Source organism: Pleurodeles waltl, chromosome 1_2, assembly GCF_031143425.1.
Source record: "Pleurodeles waltl isolate 20211129_DDA chromosome 1_2, aPleWal1.hap1.20221129, whole genome shotgun sequence".
NCBI classification, from domain to species: Eukaryota; Metazoa; Chordata; class Amphibia; order Caudata; family Salamandridae; genus Pleurodeles; species Pleurodeles waltl.
Genome location: NC_090437.1, coordinates 760,146,077 through 760,166,394, shown reverse-complemented (window position 1 = coordinate 760,166,394; position 20,318 = coordinate 760,146,077). Strand labels below are relative to the sequence as shown.

General features: G+C 41.7%; 1 protein-coding gene across 3 annotated transcripts in view; it reads left to right on the top strand.

Moving 5' to 3' along the window:
* The window catches only part of FSTL5 (follistatin like 5), a 2,922,734-nt gene that overhangs the window by 1,048,221 nt on the left and 1,854,195 nt on the right, over positions 1–20,318 (top strand). The gene's annotated exons all lie outside the window — the stretch shown is intronic.

Sequence of the window (20,318 nt, the reverse complement as noted above, 5' to 3'; positions counted from 1 at the left end):
AAGCCTATTTTGGCCTGGCTTGCTTCTCCTATGTGGTGTTTCTTTTAACCAGCTTCTGAGCTGTCCTTCTCCAACTTACTTATTGGTATGCTGTCAGAACTTTAGCTATCTGGCTCATGCAGACTAGAAAGAAAATTCATAGACAGGGTTTTGGGTCAGTCCCTTCCCATCATAGCTTTGTTGGAAGTGTGATGGGAATACAAGATGATCTCGGTTCTACCAGCTGTTTCAGAAAATGCTGAAAAAGTTGATAAATACTCAACTTTCAGACTACATTGAATCTCATAAACTTTTCATCTAATCCAAACAGTCTTTAGACCCCATTTCAGTACTGAAACAGTGCTTCTGGAGGTTCCTGATGCATTCAAAATAGCCTTGGAAGGCGACAGAATGCTGTCCTGGTGTTTGATGATTTATCAGCGGCATTCAATAACATGGTTTACTCCACTCCCCTTAGTGCTTGCAGATGCAGACATCTTCTTTTCTGGGTTCAGCTGGATTTGATGATTTCTTTGCAATAGAAGCTAACCTGTTCAGATGTCTTGACATCCAACAGGCAGAAAACCACCCCAGCATGGGGCTCTTCAGGGCTCATCATTGATCCCAACTTTGTTTAACATCTACATAGCCCCATGACCACTATTATTCAATCTTTTGGTATTAGTGGTCTCCAATGCCAACAATACCTAGTTGATCTTCTCGATTAACAGAAATCTAGCTCTTACTCTGAACTATCTTTCAAAGCCTGCCTATCAAATATGATCATCCTGGCAACTAAAACCTGGAACCAGCTCATTTCAATACTTTGACATACTGGCAATGAGTTGAGCTTCAGATAAATGTTTAAATACTGTCTGTTTTCATTCCAATAGTCTCTCTATGACAGTTGGCCTTTCTTTCAGTGCTCTAACACTCTTCAGAGCAACTGTTTGCACTTTAGAAATCAAGTCATTCATTAATTCAACATCCCACATGACATCTATATTGTGTTTCATATGTCAGCCATTGTGAGCGACAACATTTTGCAAAGTCTGCATCCAAAATAATTGAGGCAAGGGAGTGTGCTTTGTGATTGCAGATTCAAATACAGAGCATATTTGTAAATGTGCTTTTTAATAAATAATAAGCTCAGAAGCTAAGGTGTTGGTTTCCATGCCTCATAGCCTGCTAAATTTGCTTTCTTCGTGCTTCACCTCATTACAACCAAATTTGGGGGTTTAGCTCTGCCATGCCATTGTGATGATGCCTTTGAGTCACTGTACAAGAAACTAAGGTAGGGCCTCTGGTGTCATTTCAAAAGGAGAAGGTTGGCGTTTAGTTGCAGGTTCAAAGAAGGAGTGTTGGAAATGGCCCTTTTTGCAGGGTCATCCCCAGTCTTTTTGCCTCCTGCCACCTATTTTTTTCTGACCTGCTGCTGTTGGCTTTTGAATTCTGAGCACTTTACCACTGCTAACCAGTGCTAAAGTGCATATGCTCTGTGTGAATTGTACGTAATTGGTTTATCCATGACTGGCATATTTGATTTACTAGTAAGTTCCTAGTAAAGTGCACTAGAGGAGCCAGGGCCTGTAAATCAAATGCTACTAGTGGGCCTGCAGCACTGGTTGTGCCACCCACATGAGTAGCTCTGTAATCATGTCTCAGACCTGCCACTGCATTGTCTGTGTGTGCAGTTTTAACTGTAAATTTGACTTGGCAGGTGTACCCACTTGCCAGGCCTAAACCTTCCCTTTTCTTACATGTGAGACACCCCTAAGGTAGGCCCTAGGTAGCGCCTAGGGCAGGGTGCAGTGTATGGTTAAGGTAGGACATATAGTAAAATGTTTTATATGTCCTGACAGTGAAATATTGCTAAATTTGTTTTTTCACTGTTGCAAGGCCTGTCCCGCTCATAGTTTAACATGGGGCCTACCTTTAAATCTGATTAAAGTGTAGATTGCCTTTGGGAGCGGATGGACATGTGGAGTTTGGGGTCTCTGAGCTCACAATTTAAAAATACATCTTTTAGTAAAGTTGATTTTAATATTGTGCATTTGAAAATGCCACTTTTAGAAAGTGAGCATTTTATTGCTTATACCATTTCTGTGACTCTGCCTGTTTGTGGATTCCCTGTCTGGGTCAGTTTGACAGTTGGGCTGGTTGCACCTCACACTAGACAGTGACACAAACGGAGCTGGGGTGTAGTCTGCATTTCCTGATGAGCCATCTGTGCTAGGAGGGAGGGGAGGAGTGGTCACTTACACCTGAAAGGGCTGTGCCTGTCCTCACACAATGCCGTCTCTGACCCCCTGGTGAGTGTCTGGGGCCTGGCCCGGGAAAGGCAGGATTTCAAATTCAAAAGAGACTTTACTTTGAAGTAGGCCTACTTCAAAAGAGAACTTGGGTATAAGAAGGGCACCCAAAACCACAGACTTTAGAACACTTCTGGAAACAAGAGGAACCTCTGCCTGGAGAAGAGCTGAAGACTGAGGAGAAGTGCTGCCCTGCCTGTGACTGTGCTTTGTGGAGCTATCCTGCAGTTGCTGCTTCTGCCAGAGTAAGAGGGCAAAGACTGGACTTTGTATGCCTTCCATCTTGTGAAAAAATCTCCAAGGGCTTGAATTAGAGCTTGCCTCCTGTTGTTTGAAGTCTCAGGGACAGCAACGACTTCTCTCTGCCAGCACCTGAAGTCTCTGGAGAGACTCCTGCTTTGACAAGTGGTGCCCTATCCAGTCCCTGGGCCCTTGAAAGGAAAGCTGGTGGAAATCCAAGGAAATCGACTTCGGATGACTTCGGACCGATGCCGCTGCTGAATCCGGTGACGCCGCCTGCACCCAACACCGTGACCTTCGCTGGAATGCGACGATCTTCGCAGGCCCGATGCTGCCGCAGCCCTGCTGAAGTCCTCGACTCCGTGGAAGTCGCCGCACCACGTCGTGACCGACACCACTCGAAGTGCGCGGATTCAACGTTTCGCACACACACTGCGATCCCCGACTTCGTGCATCGACTTGTTTTCAATCTTCACCAAAGGTACTGTACTCGGCGATCTACGCGACTCCGTGTCCGGCGCCGCTGGTGTCGGCTTGTTGGGAACGACTCCGTCATGACGCCGTGTTAACACCTCATCGAAGCATTTTGTGTTTCTAAGTGCTACTTTTGAGTTTAATCTTTGAAAATTCATAACTCGACCTGTGTATGTCGGATTTTTGTCGTTTTGGTCTTGTTTTGTTTAGATAAATATTTCCTTTTTTTCTAAACTGGTGTTGTGTCATTTTGTAGTGTTTTCATTAAGTTAATGTGTGTGTTGGTACAAATACTTTACACCTAGCACTCTGAAGTTAAGCCTACTGCTCTGCCAAGCTACCAAGGGAGTAAGCAGGGGTTAGCTGAGGGTGATTCTCTTTTACCCTGACTAGAGTGAGGGTCCTTGCTTGAACAGGGGGTAACCTGACTGTCAACCAAATACCCCATTTCTAACAAGGAGGTATGCAAAATACATTTCTGCTGCAAAGAATTATCTCTGCTCTGTCTTCACCTCATACTCCCTGCCACTATTGTATGTTATGAATTCTCTCTTTATGTCAATTCCGTGCCTGAGTAAATGGCACGCAGTGGGTCAATGAAAGCTGATCAAAACTAATAAGTACTGGCAAGGGCATGAAACACAATACTATACGTTCTATCAGTCCTTTCCTACAAGGTTTATCCAACTCTTCTCACAGCAACTGAGTCTACAGCCCTGATTCTAAGGATGGGCTAAAGTTTGCACGTGGATTAGGGGTCAGATGTACGTAGCTATTCTCATGTTGCAAACACCCCGATTTCCAGAATTGGGCCGTTTGCAACATGAAAATAGCATTTTGGCATGTACCAATGCTATTTTGTGATTCAGTAATCTATTTACCAAATTACAAAATAGGTTTGCAAGTCGCTATTTCGAAAGGGTGTGCCGAAGGCGTGCCTTCAAAATACCGAGTCACAGTGGTATTTAAGATTGTTTTGCGACTTTGAATGCGGTTGCAAAACAATCATACTTACCACTAATTTCAAGTTGGTGGCAACCCATTCGCAAACAGGAAGGGGTCCCCAAGGGGCCCCTTCCTCTATGTGAATGGAAGCAAAAATATTTTTCCAGAGCAGGTAGTGGTCCCACGGACCACTGCCTACTCTGAAAAAATGAAAAGAAAATGGGCTGCATTTTAAAAAGCTGCTTTATTTAAAAAGAAGTCACAGACATGGTGATCTGCTGTAGCCAGCCGGCCACCATCCCATTCCCAATTGGGTCACAAATTGCAACCTATTTCATGAATATTGATGAGGTAGGTAATTTGCGACCCCATTGGGAATCACTAAATGTCTCTTAGACACATTAGTACATTTCGTTTTGTGAGTCTCTAATTGCGAGTCACAAAAAATAGCAATTAGAGACTCGCAAAATGATAATGTTGTACATTTGGCCCTAGAATTTTAGGTTTTGTTGGAAACACTGCACTATCAAAATGTTCCCCTGACAAATTTTGCCAGGTCAAACCTGTTGAAGTTTATTGGAGAAAACGGATGGGAAAACTCTGATATATGCATAAACTAGTGTAGTAAACACATGTAATTCTCAATTTCCTGTTTTCCAAAAACAGAATTTGAGTTATTTATCACAAACCATAATTGCTTCACCTTAGCATTTCAGTATTTACTAGGTGTGGTAAATACCTCACCCTTTACTAGCAGACTTATAACCTCTGTATGAGTGTGGCTGAATATGACCTCTCACAAACTCTCATAGCACTGTCTGACCATGCTGATCATACCTTCTAATTGAGCTCCACCAACAGGCTCCTATTCCTGGTTAGAATATTCTGACTGCCATGTCTTGAATTTCCTATTGCTGCTAGTATGCTGCCTGCAGGCCTCCCACACTCTCCATATAGTCATAAACACACACACTCAGTGTCTCTGTTGCGTCTTGTTTAAGCAATGTTATCCAAGAAAGAGAGCACCACCAAGACGTACTAACTGAGATGCTGCTAGATGGTACTGAGATGAAGCCAATGGCTCTATTCAGCCACATCAATAACCCCTTGAATAAAATTGCTATTATACATCAGACACTTGAAATGTTGGGTGAATGTCACAAAGTTGTTTGTTTTATTAAATGTGTTTTCCATGAGACTACTCAGAGAGGCAAGACATTCCAAACACCTCTGGGGGTGGAAACCCTTAGAATCTTCTGTGGAGGACTCAGAAGGACTGCTGTGTTGCTCTGCTGCAAGAAGGAATGCTACTATGCTGCCCTGCTAATATGCTGCATGTTATCTAAGTGAAAAAGACTAGACCTGCATCTTGAACCCAAGACCACCAGAGTGACTCCAAGGGCTAAATGGCTGGCCTCCTGTTCAGAGCCTCAGAGAAAGAAAAGTCTCCAGCCACCTTGAACCCTGCACCTCTGCCTGCTATGAGTCTTGCCCCCTAAGTGGTGCTACCTCAGTCCTGGAGCCTTGCAAGCGGTCCTAAAGGTGCTTTGCGAGCCCAGATGTGGTCCAAGCAGAACTAATGCAGCACAACGCATCACATTGTAGTTCCACATCAGAACTGCAGCTGTGCAACACTCAAGTCAGGACCCTACAGCTCGCTGGAACTGCTGCTGAGTGACTCCTCTTCGATGATGGACCTCACATCCCAGCCCTGCAACTCTTCAGAACCACCACTGTGCAGAGTATCTTTGATAATGGAACTTGCATTACAGACCCACAACTTTCTGTAATCAGCTACACGACGTATCCTCAGCGCAGTGTCTTGCATCTCAGCCCATTGGAACCCCCACTGTAAAATACCTACTTCACGCAGAATCTTACAATGCTCTGCAACCTGGATTTAGAGTACTTTTTTCAGTAGGCCGAACTTAATCCCTGTGTCTCGTCTGCACTCTATAGCAGGCAGCCTAAACTTATAACTTTGTCCCAGTCTGGTGCAACCAGATGACCTCAGTTGGTCCTTTGTGCTTTATTGCACTATTTTCACTGAAATCTTCAAAATTGCATATCTCAGGCTCTACTGATTAAATTTTTGTCGTTTTGGTCTCAAATCATTTTTTCAAAGTTACTCTATGTTTCTAAAATGGTGTGGCATTTTTCTTATATTGTGTTTTCACTTTGTTACTGTTTGAAGTGCTGCATAAGTACTTTACACATCGCTTCAAAGTAAAGCCTGACTGATTTCATGCCAGGCTACCAGAGGGTTAAGCACAGGTTAATTTGGGGTTTGCTTGTGACTTCACTCTCATAAGAATTGTAATTTCTCATTGAGTAGGTTTCACCTCCCTCAACCCATAACCTAATTTCGTACATTTATGTATAGCTGTCTCATTTACAATTGCTGTTGTTGAATAGCAGGGAGTTCTTCACGAATTCTAGTAAAAGTCAATGTGATGGTGATAGAAGGGCAGGAGTTTTATCATCCTCTGATTTATGGACCTCATACATTGGCCTATGTAAAACAATAATGCTTTATTATGAAAAAGCACGTATGTCCAAAGGATTTTGCAAAGATCTTAATGTAAGAGATTAAAAGGTACTGATGATAGCACAATAAGGAATCACATTATGTTCGATTTGGCATCCTTGGCATGGTCTCTCCTAACTTTTTGCCTCTGCTTCCCAGGTTGTTTCTATGTGCTGGACTCTGTTTTTGCAGTTTTGTTTGCTCTGGACACTTTACCACCTACTGACCAGTGCTAAACTGTAAGTGTACCCTGTATAAATTATATGTGTAAATTGGCTTATCCATGATTGGCATATTTGTTTTACTAGTAAGTCCCTAGTAAAGTGCACTAGAGGTGCCCAGGGCCTGTAAATGAAATGCTACTAGTGGGCCTGCAGCACTGGTTGTGCCAACCACCTTAGTAGCCCTGTAAACATGGCTCAGACCTGCCATTGCAGTTTCTGAGTGTACTGTTTTAAACTGCCAATTCAACCAGGAAAGTGTACCCACTTTTCAGGCCTAAATCTTCCCTTTTTCTACATGTACGGCACCCCTAGGTAGCCCCATGGGGAGTGTGCAGTGTATGTTAAAGATGGGATAGGTACTGATGTGTTTTTCATGTCCTACCAGTGAAATACTGCTTAATTTAGTTTTCACTGTTGCAAGGCCTATCCCACTCATAGGTTAACATATTATTAAAGTGCAAATTCCCTTTAGGTGCAGATAGAAATAGTGAGTTTAGGGTCTCTGAACTCACAATTTAAAAATACATCTTTTAGTGAAGTTGGTTTTTAAATTGTTAGTTTGAAAATGCCACTTTCAGAAAGAAGGCATTTTCTTGCTTAAACCATTCTGTGAATCTGCCTGTTTGTGGATTGCCTGTCTGGGTCAATTTGACAGCTGGGCTGTTTGTGAATCTCCTCTGGACAATGACACAAAGGGAGCTGGGGTGTAGCCTATGTATCCTGATGTGCCATCTGGGCTATGGGGGGGTGGGGAGTGGTCACTTACACCTGAATAGGCTGTGCCTGCCCTCACACAATGCAGTCTCCAACCCCCTGGTGTGTGTCTGGGGCCTGGCCTGGGCAAGGCAGGAGCTTGTAAACAACAGAGACTTTCCTTTGAAGTAGGCCTACTTCAGAGGCAGAAAAGGGTATAAGTATTGGACCCAAAACCCCTTAAAATCAGATTACTTCTGGAACCAAGAGAAACCTCTGCCAAGGAGAAGAGCTGGAGAGCTGGAGGAGGAGTACTGCCCCTTTGCCTGTGACTTTGCTTTGCTGGGTTGGCCTGCAGTAGCTGCTGATGTCTAAAAGAAGACAAAGACTGACTTTTGTGTGACTTCCCACTGGTGAAGAATCTCCAAGGGCTTGAATTGAGCTTGCTTCGTGTTGTTGAAGTCTCAGGGACATCAACGACTTCTCTCCTCCAGCACGTGGACTCTCTTCTGAGACTCCTGCCCTGCCAAGTGGTGCCCTAACCTTTCTCTGGACCTTTAAAAAGGTGAAGCTGGTGGAGAAGGACAGACATCCACGCAAAGACTGCTGTGCAGGGAAACATTCAATGTGCCATCTGCAGCGCTGCAGATTAAGAACGCTCTGCTCACAGCTGGGAGATTGACGCATTGTGGTTGGAGAAACAACGTGCAACACCCTCTAGTTGTTGCTGATAATGACGCAAGCCCCACATAGTGCAGTTTCCTGACACAGTACGACCGTATTTTAACATAACATCGTGGGCGTGAAGAACGCAAAACCTGCCCGGACCCGAGGTGCCTGTCTGGGGATCGACGCATCGTTCTCTTGCGGGGGAGAAGAATGAGACGCACTGACCCGACCGGAGAAGGAACAACACACAGTCTAATTTGCGAGTGAGAAATCGATGCATCCCTGGCCTTTTTTGACGCATGCTCGCCCGTGCGGCTTTATTTTTTACGCTAACCAGGTACTTTGTATAACAACAACATTTTCACTGTTTTCTAAGGATTAAGAATCATTCTTGGTGGGGTGTCCATTTCATAGTATTTCACTGTATCACTGTATTATTGTGTGTTGGTGCAAATACTTTACACAGTGCTTCCAAAGTTAAGCCTGCCTGCTCATGCCAAGCTACCAAGGGGGTGAGCTGAGGTTAACTGTGTGATTCTCCTTTACCCTGACTAGATTGAGGGCCCTTGCTTGGACAGGGGGTAACCTGACTGCCAACCAAAGACCCAATTTCTAACACATTACAATTCATTTGCGTGAAAATGCCCAAAATGATTTTCTTATGTAAATCGTTTTCCAGTGGTTACAAACTTGAATTTAATTTTAAATTACAAACATTATATCATGTTACAATCACATTTTCTGGATATTTAGATATGCAGAGTGAAAGGAAATGGGTGGTAAGGATGGATGTTAGTATGGAGCATGAGAACAAGTCCCTTATGCTTTGAACAAACAATGGGAAATACTGAACACTACTAAACCGTGTGCACTAGCTTTGAACGTTATAGAATGCAGCCTTTAAGAGTTTTACTTTGGAAAAATCCTATCATTTAGTTTCAGGTAAATATTGCTGCTTTCTTTTTGGTACTTTGCTAAATCATGACCAAACATTTATTACTGCTTTTAAATACAAAACTGTAGTGTCACTAAAGAATACTATACTGCTATGATAATTAAAATAAAACTGAAATGAAAACCACACGTTTTAGCATTGTGGAATCATATATATATATATATATATATATATATATATATATATGTCATAAAAGAGCAATCCTGTGTTCCTTCCAGCGCTCGCCTATCGAGGTTGGTGCTCAGTAAATGGGCACAGGACCCATTTTAAATCCACGCCAAAAAACAATTCAAAGTCTGTCACTCCTTGCAAATCAATGGCCTTCGTTTATTTCAAAAGTTCCATTAGACAGGACATAGGGCAACGCGTTTCAACCATCACGGTCTTCTTCCTTGGCCCTTCTTACAAAAAATACAACAGAAAAAATGTGGCCCCTCCCACTTACTACATATACCCTCATCCATAGACATAGAAGATATATATATATATTTTTTATATATATATATTTTTTGTTATATATATTTATATATATACATAAGAATATAAATTCTAATATTATATTTCTAGATGTCCATTTTATATAACCTTCCCATTTTAGTGTAATACTCATATATAATCAACAATGATACAAATAGTTGGATGAGCCACTATGTAAAACAATAAATCATCAAATTAATATTTATGTAGGCCTTTAAAAAAAAAAAAAAATTATAGAAGATAACCTAACCTTACATTATTATAATTAGCCCCTGCCTTTTCACCATCAAACTAACCAATGTGAACAGAAAGTTCCTCGTCCTTATTCAGTCCCCAAGGATAACAGCTATTTAGCTGGATAATATATTCAGACTCCAATCTCCTTAATTGTTTTTCTCTATCCCCTCCTCTCGGAGTGGCTAGGACCCTGTCAATGCCAAAAAAGACCTGGAAGAGACCCCGGGCCCAAGTACATCGGCGCGTCAACTATTTACTACGTTGGAGGAATATAGTTTTTTACAGATGAGCTCAAGACCGCAGAGGAAACCTCCGAGAGACAAAGGCGAAGGCACAGAAACAAAAAGATCAGGAGAGGGGGTAGGTCAACAAGAAAACGAGAAATTGGCTGGCAGGAATGTACGACAAACCAGGAGAAAGAAATAATGAAGGATAAAGAGCTGACAATAGTCAACATCTCATCTCATACTTTGTCACAGGACGAACGATCGATATTGGAATTAGGGCTTTCATTCTGCCCGACAGCGAATTTCAACTATACGAAAACACAAATTGATATCTTTCACCTGATTAGGAAATTGAAGTTAATGAACATTTTTGCACAACAGAAGGATGGAACCGTATCACATATAACAGAAATAAACAGTTCAGAGATTGCTCCAGAATTAATGATTAGCGATATAGACGGATTAGCTGCCTTACGAGAACTGGAGATAGGAGAAAGAACATGGGTGACAGATATTGAATTACTAGAGGATCTAGACCTACAAACAGATTGTGCCAGCGGTAGAAGTTTTAAAGCTAAATCAAGATGTAACCCAGTCTTACCACATGATAATATTGATGCTTTTCATGAAGCAGTAACTTTGGAGCAGTTCAAATTGTGGAAGAGGACGAAGGATGCTTTTGTACGAAATCTAACAGCAGGTCAACGAACAGCACTAACATCTCTCAAGAAATCAACCTCATTTGTGATAAAGCCAGCGGATAAGGGCGGTAATGTAGTGTTATGGGATGTTACTAAGTATCAACAAGAAGTTAAGAGGCAACTGCTCAATCCAGCCTGTTATGAGATATCCACAATGTCAGCTTACCGGCATTCTATAAGCAGGTTTCATGATTTGCTTTTTGAAGGCGTCAGTAGAGGTTTACTTTCGGATGAAGAGTACAAGTTTTTACTGGTACGGAAACCAGTGGCACCGTGCTTTTATTTGCTACCCAAGATTCACAAGGATATTGAAAACCCTCCTGGTCGTTCCATAGTGTCGTCAAGAGGCAGTTTATTGGAGAATGCTTCCATTTATTTAGACTATTTTTTTAGTCCTTATGTATTCAATTTAAACTCATATTGCAGAGATACAACAATTTTTTTAACAAAAATACAGGATATTCCTTGGCAAACTAATTATATCATGGTAACTATAGATGTAGTATCGCTATACACCTGTATCCCACATGAGAAGGGAATTCAGGCCTGTCGACATTTCTTTAGGGATAAACCAATTAGACTTTTGGAACACTCTGAACTGCTTCTCAATATGTTAAAATGTTGTTTGGAAAACAATTTTTTTATGTATGAGGATCAATGGTATAGACAAACAAGTGGGACTGCGATGGGAAGTTGCTTTGCTCCCAGTTATGCCTGTTTATTTATGGGATGGTGGGAAACACAATTGGTGATGTCAGATGAAAATATGGAATGGTTCCAACATATCATATTTTGGACACAATATATCGATGATATATTTATGATATGGGAAGGTCCAGAATCAATGTTATATGATTTCTTGAATTCGTTACCAAACAGGGATCTAAATTTACATTTTTCATATAAAATACATAAACAGGGGATGGAATTTTTAGATATAGAGGTCAGTGTGGAAGATGGTACATTACATACAAAACTGTTCAGAAAAAGCACATCTGGGAACAGCATTCTACATGCCACGAGTCACCACCCACCGAATGTAAAATGGAGTATACCCTATGGGGAATTATTAAGAGCTAAGAGAAATTGTAGTACCTCACAAAGCTTTGAGAGAGAACGATTTACAATGACACAGAGATTCAGATCTAGGGGGTATCCACATAGAATAGTGAAGAAGGCATGCCAAAAGACAGAAGAAGTTCAAGGGCGGAACTATTGATTCCCAAAAAGAGAGGAAAAGGTATCAATACCCCGAGATTTGTGACAGTCTTCAATGCGTATTCTTCAGAAGTCAAAAAGATCCTCACAAAATATTGGCATCTTATTAAGGCTGACAGAATAATTGGACAGCTAGTAAGCCGTACTCCTATGATAACCTATAAAAGAAACAGTTCTTTAAGGGACATTTTCAGAAATAGCTACACAAGGAAGAAAAAATAAACTTTTTTAGATAAACATCAAGGTTTCTATAAATGTGCCAAGTGCAAAGCATGTAGATATACTTCAAATCGGAAGCAATATGAGTTACCCACGGGTAGGCGAGCGAGTATTAGAAAATATATTAATTGCAACTCAGATTTAGCTATCTATGTAATATAATGCCCATGTGGGTTGCAATATGTCGGCAGTACAATTTTTCCTCTGAAAAAACGCATTCTTGAGCACTGGAGAGCAATATTGAATAAGGATGCTGCTTACCCAGTAGCGTGACATTGCAATCTTAAACATGAGGGGAAAGTTGAGAAGATGACATTTTTTGCCATTGACAGGGTCCTAGCCACTCCGAGAGGAGGGGATAGAGAAAAACAATTAAGGAGATTGGAGTCTGAATATATTATTCAGCTAAATAGCCATTATCCTTGGGGACTGAATAAGGACGAGGAACTTTTTGTTCACATTGGTTAGTTTGATGGTGAAAAGGCAGGGGCTAATTATAATAATGTCAGGTTAGGTTATCTTCTATAATTTTTTTTTTTTTGGAAAGGCCTACATAAATATTAATTTGATGATTTATTGTTTTACAAAGTGGCTCATCCAACTATTTGTATCATTATTGATTATATATGAGTATTACACTAAAATGGGAAGGTTATATAAAATGGACATCTTGAAATATAATATTAGAATTTATATTCTTATGTATATATATAAATATCTTAAAAAAAAAAAAAATATATATATATATATATATATATATCTTCTATGTCTATGGGTGAGGGTATATGTAGTAAGTGGGAGGGGCCACATTTTTTCTGTTGTATTTTTTGTAAGAAGGGCCAAGGAAGAAGACCGTGATGGTTGAAACGCGATGCCCTATGTCCTGTCTAATGGAACTTTTGAAATAAACGAAGGCCATTGATTTGCAAGAAGTGCCAGACTTTGAATAGTTTTTTGGCGTATTTATATATATATATATATATATATATATATATATATATATATATATATACTGTATATATATATATCTACAAGAAAGAAGTGATTCAAACAGATGGTCTCACCAAAGAACAAAAATATATTTCCACTACAACGTTTTGCAACCAAAATCGAGCTGTGAAACATTGAAAAATTACTAGCTCCCTAGTTTGGGTTCTCATAATGAAAGGGGGCACATTTGTCTTTGTGAATGTTAAAAAAAGCTGTTAGTGAGTAAGCAATGATGAAGGGTACCACTACTAAATTGCAAATAAACTTTAAAAAGTTAACTTCTTTTTGAATGCAGCAGCATTTTTTGTAAGTAAAGCAGGCTGCATTTTAAAAAAACTGTTTACTTTATTAAAAAGCATTCACAGACGTGGGCCCTCATTATGAGTTTGGCAGTCTTAAGACCACCACACTCGTGGTGGCGTTGTTACCTCTGCGGTCCCGGCCGCAATACGAATTTGGCGGTTTGGCCAAAGGCAAACAACCACAACGCCACCAGTCCCGCTGGTGTGGTCGGACCTCCGGGCCGACGGCATACCGAAGACTGCCATACGTATTAGGAGGCAGCAAACCACCAGGCTTTTCACAGCAGTCACTCCGCCACAAAACCCTGGCAGTAATGCACATGATGACAGGAATCCCCATTCCTGTCACTGGCACATGCATCCCCACATATCCACACGCTTGCAGACACACACCCCCACTTGCGCTCCCACTTCCTGACTCACACCCCACTTGCCCATGAACTTCCTGACACACACCCCATCTGACCGCACACATACAAACAATTGCACATGACCTCATGCATACTAACAAATACCATCACCCGACTGCACACATACACACACACCCTCCACATACAAGCACACACACACACCCCTTCTGCATAAATGCACACTCATGCCCCTCTACACACATTCAAACACACACATACATGCACACACACCCTCCTCCTTTTCATACATGCACACACAATCCATGTTTGCATACATGCGCACACACCCCTCCGTGCACGCATACAGACACACACATCTCCCCACTTCACGCACGCATACAGACACACACACACATGCACACCCATTCTGATACATGCACACATAAACACACACACCACACACAAACACCTACCTCCCACCCCGCTTGATCGGTTCATCTACCTGTCTGGGCCTCCCAGAAGCCCATGCCGAGCTGGTTGGGAGTGGATGTCGACAGTTCCACCGCCAATGCTGCACCACCATGAAAAGACCGCCGGGCCAAATTACTTCTCATAATATAGCGGGCAGAGTCCTTGCAGTGTGGTGGTGCTGGTGGTGGAACCGCTTCTCACCTGCCATTGGTCATGCCGATAGTGTTGGATTTCTGCCTGTTTGTGGGTGGAAATCTGTAGGTGAGTCGTAATGCAGCAGTTTTATGGTGCCTTTTAGATGGAGGACTTGGCAAAAGGCTGCCGAAGTCAAAATAAGCACCCAAGGTGTTATGCTGACTGAAGTACCCCACCATCCCAGTTTTGGCCACCGATTTAAGGAAGTTGCAATTGGCAACCTTCCTCATTAATATTCATAAAGTAGGTTGGATTACAACCTTCTCCAAATTGGAATCTGTTTTGTGAATTTTATTATTGGTCATAAAAATACTGGCCTCCAAATGCTGCCAGTTTTGTTTTTACCAGTATTTTGTACATCTGGCCCAGAGATTCCAATAAAAGAAACCAGTAAATGTGCAGGCCACATCTCCTGTTGATTTCAACATAGCTAAAAACAAGTTGCCAGCAATTTAGGAAATGTATTGATTCTTGGCAACTATAATGCCACAACCATCGCTCATATGAATACAAATTTGGGGTGCAAATTTTCAATAATTGGTGCAAACTTATGTGAAATGGAAAATTGGAATGTCCTGCTGTATCTTAGCAGAAAATGTGTCCCCATATCCATTTTGGATTTGCTAAGAAACAAAAGGACTACCAACAACAGCTGCTTGGGTTGTGTTGTTTGCACTGTTCTTGTGAGTTCACAGGTTTTTTTTTGTTTTTTTTTACCATGAATTGCACATCTGTGGGAATGTTTTCAGAAATACTGCTCTTAAAGATATGATATGACATAAAAGTGTAAATATGGGATTTGTAATTATGAGAAATTTCAGAAAATTTGTGCAAAAAATATAAAATTTAGTGCTGTATTTTAGTGCAAAATGTGTCCTTGCATCAACTTTGGATGTGCTAACGCTTGCACTGTATTGTTTGCATTCTTCTGTTCGTTCACAGGTATTTTTTACCATGAAAGGTGGATTTGTGGTAAATTACCACAAACAACTCTTAACTACATAATGTTGCAAAAAAGCGCAATTTCAGGAAGTTCACGTAACAAGAGCAACACAAAATTACAAAAATTATGATAATAATGCCTACATAAGGCAAGTTTTACCCTGTTGTACTAAATATCAATTACATTCTAAAATGTCAACCACTTGAGGGGCATCTTAAAATAGAGGGATCCTGGGGTGCACCATTGGTATTTTTAATGTATAGCATCTAGACCCACATCAGCGGAAGTATCTTAAGTGCTTCCTGAAATATGGTCAAACCCATCCTGGTTTGTAGGGACCAGGGTGAGACAGATGATGAAGCATGAAACCAATAGGGTTTTTGAAGGTCAGTAAGAAACCCAGAAGGGATTTTGGAAATTAGGTCTGTAGGAACTAACCTGGCTTCACACCCAGAGATAAGGGTACAAAGTACTGAGTGGTTGTCATTTGTACCTCTGGCCCCAGATCTTTAAAACTAATACTTGTCCCTGGATGAATTTTACCATCTTCTGTTTTTTGTTTTTTGCCTAGAGAATCTGCTGCTTTATTATTAAGGTGTGCTGCAATATTGTTATCTCTTTCATAAACATTTTAGGTCAATTCATCTTTTAAATATTACATTTTTAAAATGCTGATATAGATTATCGAAAATGATTATCTTCTAATGTATAATTTAGCCAAAGTAATGTATTTGACTGTCTGTTAATTACATAGAAATGGCTGCACTTTAATCCAGCTATTCTCCATGACCACTTCCTCTAACAACTTCTCTTTCCACATCGAACCCCTACAAAACAGACAGCAACCTTTGACCTAACAGGAATCGTGAAGTAAGAAGACCCCTGTAGTAAAAGTAATTTACAGAGAAGTATGGTCTTCAGAAGTCCTCTTGTAGTTGACAAATGCACAGGAGTTACAAGGCACAAATCCATGAACTAGATTTGTATGTCTGTTTTTTTTTTTTTGCATATTGAGGTTAGCAAAGCCCTATTTGCCCACTGCTAAACTGGTATATAGATGTGCTACAAATAGGCTCTGGAATTGAAATACAGAACTATTCTTACTACTCTGCTTAGTAATTTAGTAAGCTTCCTTTTATTATAGTGTAATCAGCACATCCACAACAATTTCTTGTTGATAGCTCTCAGGAAGTGCAACATCCACAAACAAATCATGGGCACTTCAGGCTACTATATGGCATATTGTGCATAATCCTTTTTTCATTGAAGCATTGACCGTGAGGAATGTATATCATATAAGAAACGGGTATGTTTAAACACTGAAAAATAAAGAAATAGCAAATTTAAGAATTAAGAAATATTTGAAATGCAATGCAGATTAAGCCCCTCATTATGAGTTTGGCAGACAGAAAAGGCCACCTGCCAAACTCCTGCGGTCAGGTTACCGCCCGTGCGGCCCGCTTCCCGCTGCCCCCATTAATTAAGAGTTTCCAGCTGGGTCAGTGGGCAGAAACTGAGTTTCTGCCTGCTGGCCCAGCGGCAAAACATCCCACAAAATTGAAGCCATCTCATAATTGAGCTGGCGGCAATGTTGCAGTTCATAGGGTGCACCAGCACCAGTTGTGCTTTTCATTGTCTGCAAAACAGACAATAAAATGTGTGATGTGGCTGGCCATGGGGGCCCCTGCAATGCCCATGCCAAGTGCATCCCGCACCCCGTCTCTGCCAGCCTTTACATGGCAGGGCAAAAGCCATGTAAACGCCGGCGGAGAGGTGGGATGTAATCCCCAGGGCAGCTCTGGATTGGGACCGCCAGCACCCCCAGGCCATCGGGTGGCCAAAAAGTGGTGTTGCTGGCGGTTCGACCATGGCAGTAACGGCAGGGTCATAATGAAGGCCTTAGTGTGTCACAGTTTTCACAACTGATCCTGACTACAGAATTAGAGCATTTCACAGTCTATCAAAAATCACATACAACTACCACAAAGAGCAAAACAGCTTATTGGAAATGGTCTTCAATGCACAAAGTTCTCTGGTCCTGAGATCTAACACTCAGACAGAATTTAAAGTTATTGAACACAGAAGATAGAAGGCCACTATATCTCAAGTGAAGAATCGCATAACAAAAATACTACAACCACTACATCCACAAAACTATGTTGCATGCAAAGATTAGTACAAGTGGAAGTGGAGTTATGAATAATAACTATAATTAGCAAGCAATTGAGTGCTAGGTGACATAATGAATGCAATACATTTGTAAGTCAGTATTATCAACCATGATATAGCGACATTCAATCATATGCATACTTTTCTGAAGATCTTTCTAGTCAGTACAGACTGCAGAGGCTGGCATTGATTAGTTGGAAGAGAGAAGCATTTCAGTATTTCAGCAGTCACAGTCAAAATGACAAACAGATTTTAGTGTTTAAAATCTCAATAATCACCTGTCAAAGATAATTAACTATTCCTTGATGTACATTTACAAAGGCAATAAGGTTTTTGCTTTTCTGCTGCTCAGAAAAATGTACTCACATATTTAACAACATTTTCTGAAAGTATTGTTATTCAATGAGCAGAAACATAGTTACAGAGATTGATATTTTAGACAGCAAGGTGCCATTTTAACCTTTAATTTCACTGGGGAGATTGACTTCACTTGTGTTACATTATTGTCTATATTCTCTTCCTCCTGTAAAGGTATTCGATAAACAAAGCAAACATGTTATGGCCCTTGCATTACAGTTCTAAAATCTGCATTTTTTAGGTTGGGCCTGCAGCCTTCCTAGTTTTTTGTCAAAGCATCACACTGAAGGAAGCATTTTTATGTACACGTGCTTAGCCAGATAATAAGTGGGCATGGTGGAACAGAATAAATTACCTTTATTTTATGTGATGTTATGAAACAGGAAAAGCAGACATACTGTGAAAATGACAAGCACCTCATACAATCAACTTCACAGTATACTACATGCCAAAGCTTTTTAGGCTTCATGTAGATAATTTACTTGAGTTAGAAATAGTCTATCATCATTGTACATTACAGCTGCTATTCAAATGGTGCAATAGAGCTATTTTGAGACGGTGCAAAAGTTTGAAGTTCAAAAGTGCTCTTGTCCTATGATGAAGAAGTCAATTCATTAATCATTGTGAGACTTGCATCTAATGAAGTTATGTGATAATACTTTAAATGTTAGATTAAGACTTTACTGTCTGCAGACACTTTGAGTAAACAATAGCACATCTAATTGAGCTGGTTAATGTAGAAATGATGGGAGCAAGGCATGTTTTAAAACATATACATTTCTGCCTTACATGTTCTCACAAATCCACACACATAGAGAATTGTTCTCTTTAGTGTATATTTACCAACTTGGAAAAATAGCATGAAGCTTATCCAACATGTACAAAATGTAAGACTTTTTATTCAACATTTTTAACAATTTTGAGTGGACGGGTCACCATCTATTTATGTCTCTGTGACTGACTCGGGGCAAATTAAAAGATAAGAAATAATTGGCATTGTTAATAGGACCAACCTGTTAAAATTAACTTTTCCAAGTTTGATTCTAAAGGTGCTATGATATAAAACTTCATAAATGCAGTTACATGTTGTCCAGAGGTCTTGCAAGAGTTAGTTTGTTGCTTCACAGTCTACAAATTCAGAGCAGAGACTTACTGCATTATTGTAACTCAATATCTCAAGATAGGTGGTCAGGCAACTCCCTCCCCCCCGATTTAGTCCCCCACATGAGGTGACACTCACTAGGTGATGCAGTGATGTTTGCCTTTCTTCACTGTGCTTCAATAAAATTGTGATGCTGTTCATGCACGTATATGTGTGCATAGTGTTGTGAATATTGATAGGATATTATTCAAATTGTCTTATTTAATCAACTTAATTTATGCTTTCTGTGTCTTGAGCCAATGAAAGCTTTTCAAACAAAGGGGGTCATTCCAACTTTGGCGGGCGGCGGAGGCCGCCCGCCAAAGTTCCCCCGTCGAAAGACCGCACCGTGGTCAAAAGACCGCGGGGGTCATTTCGACTTTCCCGCTGGGCCGGCGGGCGACCGCCGAAAGGCCGCGCGCCCGCCCAGCGGGAAAGCACCAGCAACGAGGAAGCCGGCTCCGAATGGAGCCGGCGGAGTTGCTGGTGTGCGACGGGTGCAGTTGCACCGTCGCGATTTTCAGTGTCTGCCAAGCAGACACTGAAAATCAATGTGGGGCCCTGTTAGGGGGCCCCTGCAGTGCCCATGCCACTGGCATGGGCACTTCAGGGGCCCCCAGGGGCCCCACGACACCCGTTCCCGCCAGCCTGGCTCTGGCGGTGAAAACCGCCAGAACCAGGCTGGCGGGAAGGGGGTCGGAATCCCCATGGCGGCGCTGCTTGCAGCGCCGCCGTGGAGGATTCACAGGGGCAGCGGGAAACCGGCGGGAAACAGCCGGCTTCCCTTTTCTGACCGCGGCTTTACCGCCGCGGTCAGAATAGCCCCAGAAGTACCGCCAGCCTGTTGGCGGTGCTTCCTCCGTCTCCTACCCTGGCGGTCCGAGACCGCCAGGGTAGGAATGACCCCCAAAATTCTAAATGTTGAGTGACATAGATTGCACTGATGAAAACAGATTCTGCACAGATACTGTTGTAATTCTGTACCATTAACTGATGCAAAATTACAAATTTACAGACATAGGCCCTCATTTCAACTTTGGCGGGCGGCAAGAGCTGCCAGCTAAGTTGAAACCGCTGCGGCCGCACCCCCGCGGTGTCTATTTGGGGATCCTAGTTTCCACCCGCCGGCCCAGCAGGGATCTTGGCCGCAACACGGGAGCTGGCTCCAAATGGACCCGACGGTGTTGCGGCAGTGCGACGGGTGCAGTTGCACCCGTCACGCTTTTCACTGTCTGCTGTGCACACAGTGAAAAGCTCCATGGGGCCGTGGCAGGGGGCCCCGCGACTCCCCTTTCCGCCAGCC